This window comes from Carex rostrata, chromosome 7 (assembly GCF_964058835.1).
Source record: "Carex rostrata chromosome 7, lpCarRost1.2, whole genome shotgun sequence".
NCBI classification, from domain to species: domain Eukaryota; kingdom Viridiplantae; phylum Streptophyta; class Magnoliopsida; order Poales; family Cyperaceae; genus Carex; species Carex rostrata.
Genome location: NC_135924.1, coordinates 13,521,341 through 13,539,499, shown reverse-complemented (window position 1 = coordinate 13,539,499; position 18,159 = coordinate 13,521,341). Strand labels below are relative to the sequence as shown.

Below are 18,159 nucleotides of genomic sequence, written 5' to 3'. Positions count from 1 at the left end.
GCATAGGCTTGTGTTGTTGCACAAATCTTACCCGGAGCCTTGCAGAATTAGCTATACCTTTCATGGAAAAAAAATTAGGCCTATAAGCAAATTGCCGATTAAGTTACGTGCCAATCAGAAGCGGGGTCACGACTCAAGAAATGTGATATGATGGTTAAGTTTTATAACATGACCATAATTTTGTATTTATTTAAGCAGTAAGTATATTTTTGTAAATAAAAAACTATAAAAGCATATTCTGAAAAAAAAAAAAAAAGAAGAAGTTAGGTCAGAGGCAAGTATAATTTATATTACAATGTGGCTTTATCCTGCAGATTTGCTTATCGTTCTGAAACAGGAAAGTCCCTCGCATAACTCCTGAAAAGGTATAGCTAATTTGCTTATAGGCCTTCTCTAAATTATAGTAATATAAATTAGCGGATTCATTTAAAAAAAAAAAATCCACATTGTAATATAACCTTGTTATTACAATGTCGCGTAACTCCTGATTTGATAGTGCAGATTCATTTAAAAAAATCAATTAATCGGACGGTGCGATTGTGCAAACGCTTATCGGATCAGTGTTGGTCCGATAAGCATTGGACTTTTGGATATCATGTCCCCAAATAGGTACTGGACCTACTGGTAACTGTATGTGGGGCTGTTAATGATCCGATGTCAAGCGAGTTGGAGTATGCTCGTGTTCGGTTCAATAAATTAATGAGCGAGTTAAGAATTAGTTTTTAGTCGAGTGACAAAGGCACATGATTTTTATGTGAGAGGTTATGGATTCGAAATTATTTAATGTAATAACAAGGGGTATTAAATAGTGTGATGGTTTGACCTCCAACATTTACTAAAAAAAAAAAAAATTAATGAACGAGTTAACTCGAGTGGAGAAGACAATTTGATGAGGGGTTGAGATTTATTAAACGAATGGCTGAGATTTTGTTTGTGTGAATAGATGATTGGAGTCTAAATTTTTCAACATGATATTATAGTAGTATTGATAGTAATAATATGGTTTCCTTTTCTGAAATCTATTGAATCGGCTTCAAACTACAAATTCAAACCGTTCAAATCAATCTCCTTAACAAGTTGTGTATTCATCTCCCTCGATTTTTTATTTTTTCAATTTAAAAGTTCCAACGACTGATTTATTCCTTTTTGTTTACTTAGGTCTTTTATATATTATGTCAATTGTTGTGAAAGAACGGAAAAATGTGCTTTCTATGTAAAATTTTGGACCTTACTGATATAGTTCTAACATGTACACTGGTTATCACGCCCCGGCGGCCGGGCCGGGCACGCGACGCGACAGAACGGCACCCTTGCATCCATCCGCCGTCCTGTCAACCTACGTCGCAACAGAAAGAAATAGAAGCAATATGGAATCAGCTACAAAGCCGAGTAACCAGTTATTTAATGACGCAGCTTCTCTATAATTGGCTTAATAACAGTAAACAACCATTTCAACAGGATTGGATTAATCCACACAATTAAAAATCAGAATACGTATGCATATTTAACCGGTAATATCAGTTGGGTCTAGGTTCTCAGTAAAATCAGTTCCATTCCAGTTGGAATCCCTGAAACAGGCGATTCCCAGTATTTCCAGTCCATTAAAAACAATTTCAGTATCTAGACCCCATATTTCAGTTAAATATGCTATCATAATCCGATCACCCAATTCAATAGCAAATAAACCATACAAATCGAAACCACTGATTATAGAGAAGTCTGGTTAACTGATAGCGATCAATTCAGGAATCCAATTCGAAATACAACACTTGTTCAGAATCAACACGACGTAGTCGAAATTCCAATCGAATATACAATCAAAATATTTCTATTTCCTTTTCTATTTTTCTTCTCTCTTTCTCTTTTATTTTTCTTTTCCTTTCTTTCTCTGTTTTTATTTTTTAACCGAGTCATATGAAGATGGAAACAAATTAAAAGGGTGTTAAGGAGATGAATGCCTTAGTGCCACGTTGGTTTTTATATTTTTCTTTTAAGTTTTATGTTTTAACATTTAAACCTTGTAATTTTTTTAATATTACAAAGAAGTACAAAATAATTAAAAATGCATATTTTTATTTTTCTTTTCCTTTCTTTCTCTGTTTTTATTTTTTAACCGAGTCATATGAAGATGGAAACAAATTAAAAGGGTGTTAAGGAGATGAATGCCTTAGTGCCACGTTGGTTTTTATATTTTTCTTTTAAGTTTTATGTTTTAACATTTAAACCTTGTAATTTTTTTAATATTACAAATAAGTACAAAATAATTAAAAATGCATATCAGGTGTTACACTGGTACTGGCCACTTTTTAATTCTCATTAATCACTGTGTTTAACAATACCTACTGCTTCCTCGCGAGTAATAAGGATTTTAATAGTTATTTAGTTATAATATTTCCTTTTTGGTCAACATGGAAATTGATCCAGCAATTAATATTTCCTTTACCGAATTAACATTGGTCAATAATTACCATTGATTTGTACACTTATATGTATTCATATCAATCAATTTGACGATTGACGCTCCTCATCGTATTCAGCCTTCTCGTTGTCGCAATGGTTAGTGCTGAATTTTTTTTAGCTCCCATTTCATATATAAAAAAAAAACGAAGTTGGCACAATTTTTAGAAAAAAAATTCAGTTTTATCAGGAATGCAGCTATTAGCTGCGTCGCACCTCTGGATAGGCATTCGGGCAAAATAATTGCATCCCTGGTTATTTAATTCTGAGATCTCTGTTTTGTTGCAAGTTATTTATGTTGGACTACTTATGTGAATTAAAGTTGCAAAATTATTGATTAAACAAAAATAAAAAATTCGGTTGATTTGGTAATGCTATTACACAAAAAGAAATATTTATTGACATTTTGAAGAACTCCTTTCCCAATAGACGAAATACGCTTACTAGGGGAAGAAATCATTAAACAATTGAGAATCAATCCGAAGACTTTTTTGTCTTTTTCCTTTTGAGGTTGAAAACCGCCAGTCCGGGGGATGCCACTACGGATCGTGTTTTCATGTTTCAATTGGTCTGTAATCAAGAATAAGGCTGGTCAAATGGAACGAAATCAGGAGTCAAACGTCAAGTGACAGACAAAAGAAACACATACCGCTACATAAAAAGAAACAGAAAACTCTTCTCTCAGTCTACCGACTACCGCCAACAAAAAACTTGAGATAGCATTACGTCTTTCCAGTTTCCACGCAAACAAAAAACTCACACCTTAATTTTTTTTTTTTATGAGATAGCATACGTCTTTCCACGCCTACAAAAAACTTGAATCCTGACTGAATCAGTCAGGTATTCAAAAAAAAAAAAAAAAACTTGCATAAAGAAATCAGCAGTCAGACGCCAAGTTACAGAGAAAAACACAGACGGGGAAAGAAAATGTAACACGGAATCACACACAAATCATTGTCTTTCCCGCACCAGGACGGTAACCCCACCCACCAGGACGGTAACCCTACCCAGGCTTAACCTTTCAAACAAAAGCAGGTTATAAAACCCCCTCCAAATATTGCTCATGAGTTTCTAATTAAGAGCAGCGAACGCTTGCCATTGTCAGACTAGTTCCCTACTTATTACATCTTTCTCTGCTCTCAAGCCGCAATAAAGCTTCATCGAACCCAGCTACAGCTCTCTTCGATTAGAACTCAGCAGATAGTATCATAGTACCCTATTCCTCAATGGGGCAAGTCACTGAGGAAACGATCCACCAATTCTCCGCTTCAATTGAACAAGGTACGTACGTTGTAAAACTTCTCAATGTTTCATCTTCTAGCAAGTATTTCATTTTGTCTCTTTTAATGTAACATTAAATGTTAATCATTCTTCAATAGTTAATACGGAATGAAGACCAGTTGTATATATATTTTTGTCATCCGATATTGTAGATGTGCATCAAGTTTTGTCTTGGCAACAGATGGTAGCACCACTTCAGTTGGCACGCAAACACAACGTAGAGGCCTATAATACTCAGCTGAGCTCAGACCCTCCAACCCAAGACCACGTAGGGCTCACAATAGGCTCGCTAGTCTCACATTCTGAAACCCAAGAAACCCCATCAGTAACGGATCCTAGTTCTTTGGGCCTCCAACTCAAAGTGGGCCTTCAAATCGGCCTTTCGAGTCACTCTAATAACCAAATTACTCGGATATTTGATCTTACCTTAGGCAAAAATCGATCAAACACAATTTACCGGTTGAGGTTTCTCGCTTTCTTTAACTTTGTCTTCCACGTAATAGCCTCTGTCCCCTATCTCATTGAATTCCTTCCCGGAGTCCATGTAACGGCCTATCTGGTAAGTCTTTTTTTTTTTTTTTTTTTTTTTTTTTTTTTTTTTTTTCGCCTACGGGCTTGAATCAAAAAAAAAAAAAAAAAAGTCTTTTTTTTTTTCTTTTTTTTTTTAATTTCTTTGGGTGTCCCTTCATACGTACTTTTTGTTTAATTCACCTCACTATTTCTATTATTATTATTAACAACTTTAAGATTTAATCTTGTCATTTCAATAGGTTATGTTCATAATAACTGTGGGAGCTCCAATTGTTGTCGCGGTGATTAGTGTTTTGGTCAGCTATTGGCCTGTATCTGATATAGGCTCTGACGAGCGGACCAATTGGATCACAGGATTATTGGTGGCAAATTTTTTTACGTTTGGTGGTCGTCTAGCTTTTAATTCGGTACCTACACAAATAACTGGAAACTAATACGTCAAAAGAGCTGTTAAGAGGATTTTGAATATTTATTCACAGTTTGTGTTCGTATATTTGATTGCTAGCTTGTTTCTTTGGGTCTATGTTAAATTCATGATGGTGGTACCGAGATGGGTACTAACTCCCTTTCTTCGTTCTTCTTATTCGGCTGAGATTGGTATGAAAGAAAAGGGGCGCTTTGGTATATCGGATCAGCTGAGACCAAAGGGTTTTTGGTTTATCACTGTATTGAGTTTTTTTTTTTTTTTTATTGGTTTTGTTATAGAGAGTTTGTGAATTATTCGTGCTTGCTGTAAAACTTGTATGCATCAACTGTTATAGCACATTAACTGTTGCTTTTATTCTATCATTGATTTTATTTTATATGCATCATTAAAGAGCTTAAGATTGTTTTTCCTATATCATATTTAAGGACCATCATAAAAAATTGATTTCTTAGATTATACTATTTCTAAATTAAAGAATTATCTTAGAAAATAATCAAAAATGAAAATGTCACACCCCAAACCAGGAATCCTAGAATAGAATATGATCAACCTCACCTCATGCTTAATTAATCATTAAGCACGCAAGACTAATATATACCGAATAATAAAAATAGCAATGGAAGCAAAAAATATAGTGTCAAACATCAGTCACATATCACATAAATAAACATAAATATAAGTCATACAATATGATCCGTGTCGGATCCAAAATAACATCAACTAGTGAAGGGGATACATGATCTATCGAACCCGTATATATAAAACAGGAAATACGGAACTCGTAAACCTCATCAAATCCTAACTCTAACTAATCAAGCGGTGTGGCCATCGAGGACAGCTCCTGACAACTCCTGCTGCGGATTGCCAGATGCTGTACCTAAAACCCACAAAACAACTTGTGAGTGAGCGACAAATCGCCCAGTATATGACCCAGAATTATCCCCTCAGGAATCCTCTACGGTGAAAACACTTTTATTTATAAATCGCATTCAGTTATGAAATATAAATTTAAAATATGCACAAGTGTGAACCTATATCAATATCTAATAGAATTTACAACACTTTTAATTAATGCCATGATGCAGTTAATCTATTATGCCAACATGCAAAATAAATCCAAAATCAAAGTACAATATCGGATAGAAATCAAGTCGAAATCCAGTACTCCTAGCACTATGTGCCCCAAATATAATAAATATAATACGGATCAAGTAAATCACCCCGTGCCGTGCCAATAGGATCAAAAGATGCAAATAATATAATCCAAGAAATGTTATCATAGGCGCAATGATACACGTTGCCTAGTGACATCGAGCATTGCCCACAAGTTATACAACACACTAGCCGATGGTTATATCAAAATCCAGTGTGTTATCTCGCCTAAAGATTCATCACCCAAACATATAAAATAGGAGAAACCATACAGTGCAAGTCGTAAAATTGTTAATCTCTTACCTCATGAGCAGGAGAGAACTCTACCGTCCGGCCAGACCAATAGGATCAGCATCAAAGCTCGCCGGCCTTATGCACTGCACATCATTCCACAAGGCCCGCATTGGGCCTTTGGAACTTCCGTTCTAGGCAAAGTAGCTCCTAATGTAGGGAAGGAATAAATCCCGAATCGTTCGTGCCTTAGGGCTCGCATCCGGCCCGCACGTAATGGTAAAATGAATCGAAAAAGATATATAATCAAAGTTTATACATATAATATAAATCCTAAGACCATCCGAGAATCAAGTGACGCTCAGGTCAGTGGCTGTCGGGCCGTCCTATGCCAAGTGACACCAAGACGGAACGAAGTCACTCGGTCCTGCTCAGCTCTCACTAATGCATGCATATGCACGTAATATAATAATAATATATTGTCTTCCACGAGAAAGAGACAACTAATAACTTAATATTCTAATAGTATATATATAATATTAGTTAATTACTCTACTCCTAAAATACAGTAAATTCGAGTTTTTCAAGGGTTATATAATTCTATCTACAGTGCAGAAAGTATAAACATGCTCTACAGTTTTAATGCATCTGCTTAAAATAAAGTGCATATGTCAGGTCAGATGGATCGACTGGTAAGAGTACGCCCACGAAAAGAATAATTCAGATATCCCACACCTGAATGGCTGAAGACGTGACAGCTAACCCTCAGCAAAATCAACGGGATCCGTGTATGCTCCAAACTGCGTGTCAGCTGGATCAGTCCATGATAAGCTGAAGTTGTATCTATTGAAACCTAGGGTTTGTTATGTAAATTAAGCCAAGTTTTGATTAAATTAGGTTTAATTAGGTTAGAAATGTCCAAAAGTTCAAGTTACTGCCCTAGTTATGTTTGTTCTACAGGTAATCAAGTGTTTGGAACTTAACGCAGCAAAACGGGTGAGTTAGCACGAAGATTGGAGGTTCTAACAACATGCATTGCGGCCCGGAATGGATCCTTTGAGGCCCACAACCAAGCAAGCCAGAACCAAGCAAGTCAGAGCATTTCTGCACCTTTATTGCGGCTCGCAAGGACCTTTATTGCGGTCCACAAGGACTTTTATTGCGGCCCGCAAAGACAGCATTTTCCGAACCTTTATTGCGGCCCGCAATGACCTCTCCAAAATTCTTCTGCGCAGTCTAATTAACTGCCTCCATGCATTGCGGTCCGCAATGAATGTATTGCGGCCCACAATTAGGTCGGTTCAGAGCCCGAATTTGCTATTTTTGGTTGGTTATTTCTAGGTTTTAAAGGGGGGGTATAAATAGGAACCTGTAGAACAGATTGAGTACGTTTTTTTAGGCAGAATTTCTGATTTTAAACAAGGAAAAGCAAAGGGAAAGCAAGAAGAGAGAAGGAGGAAGAAGAGAACACCATTAATCAACCGGTTTTATTATTTTCTTTCCTTTGGAACTCTTTTATTCTTTTGATTTGTGCTTTAGCCATGACTGGCTAAAGACTTTTCTAGGGTTGATTAGGATTGTACTTGAAACTTTTGTTATGATTTAGTTGATTTTATTTTATATATTATTGTTCTTTGTTATGATTTATTCTTTATTTTAATTGATTGTGAAGACTTAATCGAAATCACATGAAACCCTAGGATTTGGTATTTGCAATTGAGAAATTGAATATTAGGTCTAGACCATAAGGAATAGAGTATTTGATAGGCTAAGTACCGAGAGGTGACGCTTGTCTTATACGGGCTTCACCCAATAGTTTAGAAAATTGTGCCAAGTACCGAGAGGTGAAAGATAGTTTTCTAGATCAATTGGGACAGTAAGAACTTAATGACTTTAGATTAGGGTAGCCAAGTACCGAGATGTGACGTTTATTCTAATTTAAAGATGGTATTAATATAGAGATATCCCTTTGTACCTACAACACCCAACTGTGCCTTCATAACTAAAAGAACAAATTTAATAAACCAATTAGTCATAACACCAGTGGATAGGAACCCTAAGAAACCCTAATTTCTCATTCTTGTTAAAAACCGAATTTCGCCTTAAGACTTTAGTTTAATTTAATTTAATCGCAATCAAACCAACCAATTGAACAAACAAAAACCTCTTTACTTTCTTTTACTTTCTTTTACTAAATTAAATTGTTAGGTTAGACTTAGATATTCCGACTTGTCCCTGTGGAGACGATCCCTAAGTACTACTCGACAAGGTTGTACACTTGCAACCGAATTGAGCGTAAATTAGGATTTATTACTTGTATTGTAATAATCTACATCAGTCCACAGATCAGACTCGTACTAAATCTGTTGATCTGAAATTACATGATTATAACTAATTAAGATCTACTCTAAATTATTCTAACTATCGTCCCCAATTAATGTGTAAGTTAAATTCTTGATTTTTTCGATTTTATAAAAATTACCCCTTAAGTCAGTCTGACTAAACTAGTTAGTCAAATATTAATTATTTACTTTGATCTAAATTAATCTAATTTAATTCTAAAATAATTTATATTTTTAATAAACTACCACTGGTACCAGCACTTCGCAAGTCAGCACAACAACACAACACAGCCAAGCAACAAGCCAGGCCAGCAAAACAAAAAGACAAGGCAACAGATCAGAGGCGAAGCACACAGCCAGCAAAACACACAAGCACACATGCACATATGCACATATACCAAACAGAACAGCACACCAGAAACAAAGAAAAGGCAACAGGTCAGAGGCAATCACACAGCCAGCAAAACAGAACAAGGCAAGGCGCAAACAAGCACACACAAGCCTCAAGTCAGCACCGTTTGCTGAGAAAATAAACAACCCGAGCAAAGGTGTATTTAGCTAAACAATCCGACAAGCCAAAAATCCGATCAAATTAGACGAGGTAACTCGGAAAAATTACCCGATTAGAGCTAGCACAAGAGAGAGAGAGGAAAGAAAGACGGTCGGTTCCAAGGACACAATCTTCTAGCCTCACGGCCGTCGGAATGAAGCATCGAGTCAGTTCAGCAAGCACCAGAATAGCGTGCCAGCACCATAACAGAAGGCAAGCAAGCCAGAGCAGCAAGCAACCCAGAACAATAGAAAAGAGGGGAAAGAGAGGGGTTCTCAGCACATGAGCGAAAATCCAGAGCCCAAGACCAACAAGAGAGAGAAAATGTTACAAATACTCAAGGAGAAGAGAGAAACGCCCCAAACCGTACCATTTTCTGCCATGGACAAGTCCCGCGTCAAATTCGAATTCAATACGGACGACCTCCTCCATTCCCTTCTCCAAGAAGCAACGAAGAGAGAGAGATAGATCGAGTGGGACCGCGGGTCAGTGAGAGAGATAGGAGAAATCGTGCAACGAGCTTCAAGCTCAATTACTAGAAACAATCAGAAAGAAGAGAGCTTGAGACAAATTGAACACTAATTTGGGATAAAAGCGAGGTTATGACAAGAAACCATCGCAGCGAAATGCAAACAGCAATTCCACTATTTTATTGATCAAAATCTGCATACAGCTCCACAGAGGAGTTAGCCTTATATAGACGATGCGAATAGTAAGAAAAAGTAAACAAAAGAGTTACTGAAAAGATAAGATTTATTCTCCGTTTGTCATGTCAGCAGCGAGAGCTGATTTGGCTTAACCGACTCTATCAACTTCTGAATCCTGTCACGAACGGTTCGCTGATTCCTCGTCTCTGTTTTCTTCTCCATTTTCCTTTCGGTACTGTTCTAGTGGGGTCCAATTGACAGCCTCAACTACTTTTAGCGCCTGTTGTTCCTCTAACTCACTCTGGGACCCATCGTCAGTGTGTATCTCTTTAATAAACACCTGACCGTCTTTACTGACCCTTTTGCCCTTCAATTCATCTTCCTCCTTTGAACCACTCAACTCAACGGTAACCCCGAAATTAGCTTCCTCTCGTTGCAAATCGCGTGTGTGGGGTGCGCCAAACAGAGACAGAAGAGAGACGGGGAGGCTATGCCTTCTTGCGCGAAACAGAGAAGAAGAACAAAGAGAGGGAGGGGGTCTGGCGGACCCGAAATAGGCATCTAATTTGGTTAAATTCAAATTTTCAACTTTAATTCAAGCTTCAAGATTCGTGCAAGCTTAAAGTCTAAACTCTAAGGCCATGTTTGGTTGTGGAGTAAGAGGTGGAGTAAACCCCTTACTCCACGCTTAAGAAGCCAAACGAGGAGTAACATAGGCGGCTTAAGATAGAGTAAGATTTGAGCTAAATCGGAGTAACTTACACCACCTAGAGAGGTAGTTTAGCTTACTCCACCAAACATGATTAACTTACTCCGATTTAGCTTGGAGTAAGAAATTTAATCCGGTTTAACTTTACTCCACAACCAAACATGACGTAAAGGTTAAAACAATTGAACGGATTAGAGTATTTGGGCGGACCCGAACTCAAAATTTGATTTGGTTAATTCCAATTCTTTAATATAAAATAAGCCTTGAGATTGGTGTTAGATGAAAAATGAACGATTGACATTTTCCAAAAGAAACAAATCTATTATATATATATAATCTTGGTGGGAGTTTGCTACAGTACATCTACAGTGATAGCTACAGTAAGACTGAAAAATGGAGCCCATCTAACTACACAAGGTTGACACGTGGGGCTCGCAGAATAATTTTTAAATTTTTCTCTCTACTAAAAGGTAACAGGTGGACCCATAGCATATAATTTTTTAATTTTCCTCCCTCCATTTATTTTACCCTAGATCTCTCTGGATCTTTCCTCTTCCACCGTCTTTCCTTTTTTTTTTTTTTTTTCCTCTTTCCTTCAATCCTCTTCAATTTTCCTTTCCACTCTTAATCGCTACCTCGGAGCAGATCTGCCTACGTAAAACCTTCCCTTCTTCGCCTGAAACTTAGTCGTCCTTTTTCCCTGTCTGTTTTTCTTGAAGCTACCGGAGGCTCTTCTATTGACCCATAATTGCAGCACCAAAGGAAATGATTCTAATGGCGCAATTGACAGTGGAGCCGAACACGGGTCAGATAATTGAGAGAGCACAATAGGCTTCTCTACAACGGTGTGTTTGAGCTTTATAGGTACATTTTTCTTCTTCTTATTTATAGAATTTACTTCTTCTTTTGTTTTTATTATTTCTTTCTCTCTATTACAAAAAATTGATGATTTTTTTTTTTTTACTTTACATAGTAAATGCTCATAGCACCACCATAGCAGGAAAAATGTGCAACCTTCTGTCATATACTTTCTTTTGGGGTACATCATTGGTGACATTAATTTGCAATTGAAGTACCCAATTGAAGTATTTGATGGTTTATATTGTGCCCACAGTTTGCATACCAATTGTTGCTAATTTAATATCCCAATTGATGATAATTGATACATCATTTACAGAACAGTCATTAGAACTTGGGAAATTTGCATCTTTCTTGCTTTTGTTTTTGTTAGTGATGTAATACCTTTTTACTACATGTTACTAAATTGATTAATGTTTCATGTATTTCTTTACTTATTTTTCTAATATGAATAAATTAAATCTCTGGATTAGGTTTCTATGGAATTTACCAGAGAGGTCCCAAACACTTGGGGTTGTTTTGTTTTCAATGATCTACAAAATTGAATTGTACAATCGTGCACTGTTATCGAAAATTGAATTGTACAATCGTGCACTGTTATTGACTATTTTTTTCTGAATATCTGCAATATCTATGTTTCAAGAGAACTTCACAAATCCCTTTAATAAACCAAATTACAGCTCAGACTTCAATAAGGGGTTGGCCACCCCCATGCTTCGTCTCTGGTCACAGTTTTATATTCTTCAATTTGAGAAGTTCATTGAATTGACCAATCTGGACTGTAAGGTATATTATTAGGGTTTGTGACTTTGTAACTGATTATAATAGTTAATATGATTCTAGGGTTTAAGATTATGTAAATGTTCTGACATTTCGTTCATGGAATTAGAGCAGATAGTAAACCAAACAAAGCAATGAATTAATGAACAGCCCGTTGAGCAGATATACGCTGTAGATCTCAACATTAAGCTCATTCCCTTTGAATATCAAGATGTCATCATGAATTTGTTTTTTTCAATCTCATGTGGCATCTTTTGATACTTGAAAGTGTTTTTTTTCTATGCGAAGGTTCACTTTTGAAGATGTATCTGCACATAATCAAGCGAAAGACTGGACAAAGCATCGATGTGGTCCTGCTTTGAGTTCCATGCACTTTCACTTTTTATAAGTTTCCATTCAACAACTTGGTTTATAAAAGGGAATTGAATGCCGAACCGAGGTCCAAATTACCTTCAATTGTGATAAATTCTCCCAAATCAGTGATCGCTATCGCCATGAGGTACTGAAATCTTCTCCCAAATTTTATGATGCCTATTTAATTTTAATTATGATCATTTTTATCACCTCTTCACAACCTATTTGTTGATCTTTTGGCAATTTTTTATTAACTTACCTCTTTCAACAATTTGTACCTATCTCAATGATTTAATCAAGAGGATGTGAAAATTTGTTCATGCAATCTTTTCACTTCCAAATTTTTTCAAGCATAAGTAGATGAGTAAAAGCTGTCAATTTATGATTTCTAAATTTTGGGGATTTACAATCCAAAATGGCTTTGCTGCCATTAGTAGGCTCATATTTGTTAACATTGTCAAATAAAATATTTCCGGTGGTGTGTGCAAAAGTCAGACAAAGGGGATCAGAGAATAGTAAGGATAAAGGAAGAGAATCGTGAAGGAAGACATGATTATTGTTGATGTTTTGGTGCAATCCAGAGGTAGACTACCTGAGTGTCAGGTAATAAAATTAGTGTGTAAAAGAAAAATTTTGAGACAGTACTTTTAAGCTTTTGTTATTGTTTACATAAAGTACCTACTTTCTTAAGGAAGAAGCAATTACCAATTGGAAATTTACTATGAAGTGGCAAAGGACTATCACTTTGTCCTTATTTTACAGCAACAACCTTCAGCAAACTCCAAATTGGGTTCCTAATTGTCGCTTCATATTTAGAACGCGTTATGTTTAGGGAAGTTCATTATGATCAGTTCCATAAACATTAATTAGCACCATTGCGTTGATGTTTAGGCATTATAACTTTCGATTGAAATATTCATATCATGTTTAACAAGTTAAATGATTTATTTTGTTCATTACTGCAGAAAGTATCGGATGCACACGGGGCTGCAAAAGATGGTGCATATGTGACACATGCATTGTTCCCCAAACAATAATGGTCCTGTTTCTTAGCTACTTTTACTGGTACTTCAATCTTTTTAATTTTCTATGCTTCTTTTATTGTAGATTTGATATATGAGTCATGCCATTAAGCTTTAATATTGGTCATTCTTAGTCCCATATTTTATTCTCAATGCTGCAATTTAAAAACACAAGAGTTTTTGTTATTTTCTTCTTTAAAACTACAACTAAGTTTGTTCAAATCCAACCTACCAGCCAAATAATAAATGCTACTCAACTTGGCCTGATACTGTTGTGTTGATTCTAGGTCTAATGATATCTTATCAAAATATTGGTGAGAAGTTTGAAAGGTCTTCAAATTGGTGAGTTGACTGGTAGCTGATTAACATTATGATAAGCGAAGAACTGTAAAATTCTCATTTTGTTTAACAAAAATAAAAATTAAATTTGGTTAACAATCAGGGTGGCATTATTTTCATTAAAACCAAAATTAGGCAGGTATGAATCGACCAAGCAACCAAGGCAGTACATTTTTGTGATGTCAGATACTCATCTAGGTGGCCTCAACCTATTTGAGTCACGTTGACACCATAATTATGTTAACACTGTCAAATTAGTACAACTAATCAACAGAAGCTGAAAATAAAAATAGTCCGACAAAGTGATCGCTGGGTACACTTCAACCTGTTTTATCGGTACTTAGGCCTCACCAGAAATCTGGTATATTCCTTTCCTTTTCCAATGAAACAATTTGGATGGAGGTTTAGTGACTTTGTAAATATTGTTTCCAATTCAATTTAAGCCCCTCTGATCAGTATTTTTGAATACTAAAAGGGTTAATGGGTTTCTTTTCAGATGGGGGTCAGGTAGCCCGTTTGGTGTTTGCTCATTTCTGGGTCACTGATTCATGCCTGTTACAGTTAAAGCTATTGAATATAGAGCTCCATTTAAGGTGCTCAGCCTTGCAGGTTCAGTTGCCGATGCTCTTCAAATTTAAAGTGAAATTTTGGAAGCAAACCTTCAAAGCTGGCGGCATATGTGACATTTTATGAGGCCGGAGTCTGTTAGAATGAAGACTGTTTATTTAGATTGGGTCAGTCTTTTCATTCACTATACATTTTTTTAAATCAAACATCAGTTAAATAAAATAACATATAAATATTCTCTTTCACACCAAAAAAATCACACTACTTAGTTTAACTTATACTTGCAGCTCCGGGCAACAATCAAAGCCTCCAGCAACAACTGAGAAAAAAGATTTAAGGAAGCAGCTCTTCTCGGAACAATCATAACACAAAAAAACACGATCAAGGTAAAAAGTTCCTGCATCTAACACAAACTTCAATACCAAGATAATTTCCAAAAAAAATGGACAAATTCTCAGGTGGTTCACAGTTGATATTCGTAAAATTTCTTTATAGTAAATTATTACCTGCAGTCCACTACATTAAAAAAATTACATCTAGACACATGAGTTTTGCAAATCATAAGTTACAGAAAATCACGTACCTGTTGAAATTCACCTTCCTTGCACAATACATCCATAATAGTGCCACAAAACTCAGGTTTAGTTCACTGTCGAGGGTTAATTAACTTAGTTAGCTAATTGAGGTTCAGTTGGCTGACTGCTACCAAACAGAACATGAAATCATATAGTAACTGGTATAATGGATATAACAACTTTTGTATTGACAATTTGCTCTATAATTAGAGTTCAGGAAAGAGATTTCAAGTACATAAGCTCAGGTACCTGCAATCAATATGTCATCTTTTAAAGTTATCCATGACGACCACTGCACATGCTAACTAAATTGCATCAGCTGCTAATGTAAGCATATATAATCACTGCACATGCTAACTAATTGCGAAAACAAATTTGACTGGCAGGAATTGGATTTACTTATTTGCTTTAATAGTTTGATATGCAAGAGTGTGTATGGTGAGACTTGGGGGAAGAAATGGGAATCTGCCACAAGAACTAACTGGATGGATTCACATCCTAAATCCCCCTTGAAGAAATACGATCTGTGTGTTTGTGTGACAGGAGGTATATTATATAACTCTTAGCCTTTTCATTTTCAACATCTTTTAGTTATTTCCAATTATGTTTGCTGACCTCACAATAGTAAGTCAAGCCTTAGATACTGGTTGAATCCTATCTGAGTTTAAACCCCACTTTTTTGCTTGTCTTTCTTGGTTTTTGTGTGTGTTGTATTTCACAACCTAACAGCCATTGGTGCTGTGCCAGTCAGGGTACAATAATGGTCTGTCACTGACATGTCTCGGCATTGAATGAAATTGCAACCTGACAAGATCCTATTCCAATAGGAGTTTGGGTAATAAATTATTATTTATTTTATTTACTTTTCTTTGTTATGACTTATGACTTATGAGGTTTCAGAGGCAGTTAAGAGTAATTGAGCTCAAGAATCATCTGCAGGTTCCAATTCCTATTTTCATGGTATCTTTTATATGTGAGCTCACTGGAAGTCTGATGCTTCAACTTCTGGTATGTTATTTACTACATTATTGGTATTTCAATATTAATGATCAAATTACTTTTACCAAACTATACCTCTAACAATTTTTTAGTGCCTATGCAGACAATGGTGCTGCTTCATTTGTTGTTGACCAAAGCACAGACCACACTGAGTCACATGTTAATAGGTTGGAGAAAACACTTGGAACCATTTTGATAAACAATGTAAAAAAAAAAAAAGTGTTTAGAATTTAATGTTTACTTATCTTACATAGACAACAACTTTATACTATATTTCTGAATGTACGCTAATATTTTCAGTTGTACTGGTTTTTCTATGCCTTTGCATTATCATTTGAACCTTCAACATTGCTTTTCTTCTATATATAGTCCCTTTATATAAAATTTGTATATAGTTTTGCCTCTACTCAAATGCTACCGCCGAAGCAAAGCGAGGCTCATTGCTAGTATACATAGATGTATATGGCGTGAATTCATTCCGACGGGAAGCCAAAGGAAATATTATAAAAATTTGTTTATTAAATATTAAGTTTTGCAATTAAATTCACAAAATATTCAAAATATTTTGTAAAAATATTATAAAAATTTTAACAGGTCCCGAATCATATTATAAAAATTTGTTTATTCAAAATATTCACAATTATCGGTTCAACAGGTCCCGAACCGTCCGATTAATATATTGTTTAGATTTAACGGATTTGATAGTGCGCATTCATTTATAAAAATCAATCAATCGGACGGTTCGAACGCTTATCAGATCGGTGTTGGTCTGATAAGCATTCGACTTTTGGAGAAATCTAGATGGGAAATTATTTATTGTAATAACCAACCCCGGCCCTGACCCAGGGCAGCCAGGGCAACGGCCCCGGGCCCCAAAATCCAATGGGGCCCCAAAAAAATTGTATATGTTAAAAATCATAGAATAAAAAACCGGATCAAACTGGCTTAATCAAGCGATTCTTCACCGATTCTTGACGTTTGGAGCCGGTTTGGAGATGATTCTCATGATTTGAAGCAATTTTTTAGGAGAAGTGAAGTGTTACGACTTACCACCCACGTCCGATTTGGGGGAGAAATTTGCAATTTTGACTGGGTTAAAATGCTGATTGGAGAAGAAGGGTTCTCGGACTGTTCGGTCAAGTGCGGGGTAGAAAAACATTAGAAAGAATGACGCTGTAGGTGCGCCCAAATTATTAATATGCGACTTACATCGCAGTACTAGAGAAATCAATACATAAGAAATGGAGACAATCCATGCTATATTTGAAGAGGTCGCTAGTCAACTAAGACGAAATGAAGACAAGCTTACTATCTCGTTAATTTTTATTAAAAAAATGAAGACAATCCATGCGGTGAAGTTTGTCATTTTTATTAAAATTGGTTTGAAATTAATTTTAACTTATTGAACACTAAAAGAAAAATAATAATTTCAGCAATAATGTCTCATATTAATTAATTATTTATTTTACCTAATTTTTCTATTATTTTAGTGAAAAACAAGTTTCTGCTAATAAAATATGAGTTTCCGATCTGATTTGGCCGATTAGAGATTTGTTTGTTGAGAATGGTCTTATTAGAAATTCTAATATTAATTATTCTAAAGATAAATACAATAAGAGTTCTCCACATATTATTTTGGTAAAAAAAATAGTTCAAAAAATGTCCAAAATTTGCTCCCGCCCTGGGTCCCAAAATCTTCAGGACCGGCCCTGGTAATAACAAGGGCATTAATTAGTTGGATGGTTTGACCTCTAATCTTTATTCAAAAAAAAAAAAAAAAAAATTAGTGAACGAGTTAACTCGAGTGGAGAAGACAATACCGAGTTGATAACTGTACTCATGCTCAACTCGTTAAATGTTCGAGTTGATTCGTGCTTATTAAATGACTTGTTAAGAAATCAAGTCTATAAGCAGTTTTGAATTTTATTTTGAGTTTTTTGTTTCACAACTAGACAAATTGATAAGTGATAGCTAATTCGTCCAATAAAAAATATTAACATACTGATATGCCAGTTGTACAATTTTTTTAATAAAAAAATCACCTGTCAAAAGTTTTGAAAAGTAAACTTATTGGCACCCCTACCAGTTAAATAAAAATAAAATTTGGATGGATAAAAATTTTACGATTTTTCTCTGCATAGAAAAATGGAGGTACTATTTCTATTTTTTATCAATAAAAAGTCTCTATTAACCAGTGGGGCCCACGTCACCTGGTCAATTAATCAAACAAGTTAAAGAGTTTGTACGTCAGGCGTGGCGTCACTGTTGGGTAAAGATTTGTGCAACGCTGATTTGACTTTATGCAACGCACCAATCGTATATATTATTATTTTGTTAT

General features: G+C 35.6%; 2 long non-coding RNA genes across 5 annotated transcripts; both read left to right on the top strand.

The window, feature by feature from the left end:
* The first annotated feature begins 4,084 nt into the window (after positions 1-4,084).
* On the top strand, positions 4,085-5,055 carry LOC144556438 (uncharacterized). Its single transcript, XR_013512446.1, has 2 exons — positions 4,085-4,297; positions 4,509-5,055. It is a non-coding gene; the product is annotated as an uncharacterized LOC144556438 (long non-coding RNA).
* Positions 5,056-10,871: 5,816 nt separating this feature from the next.
* Positions 10,872-16,138, top strand: LOC144557656 (uncharacterized). Of its 4 annotated transcripts, XR_013512739.1 has the most exons (11): positions 10,872-11,191; positions 12,254-12,464; positions 12,811-12,922; positions 13,285-13,384; positions 13,629-13,683; positions 14,177-14,414; positions 14,535-14,705; positions 15,033-15,149; positions 15,238-15,657; positions 15,762-15,830; positions 15,914-16,138. It is a non-coding gene; the product is annotated as an uncharacterized LOC144557656 (long non-coding RNA). The 4 variants fall into 4 exon arrangements; XR_013512737.1 differs by having other exon boundaries at positions 14,535-14,633; positions 15,033-15,067; positions 15,209-15,830; XR_013512738.1 differs by having other exon boundaries at positions 14,535-14,633; positions 15,238-15,830.
* The last annotated feature ends 2,021 nt before the right edge of the window (positions 16,139-18,159 follow it).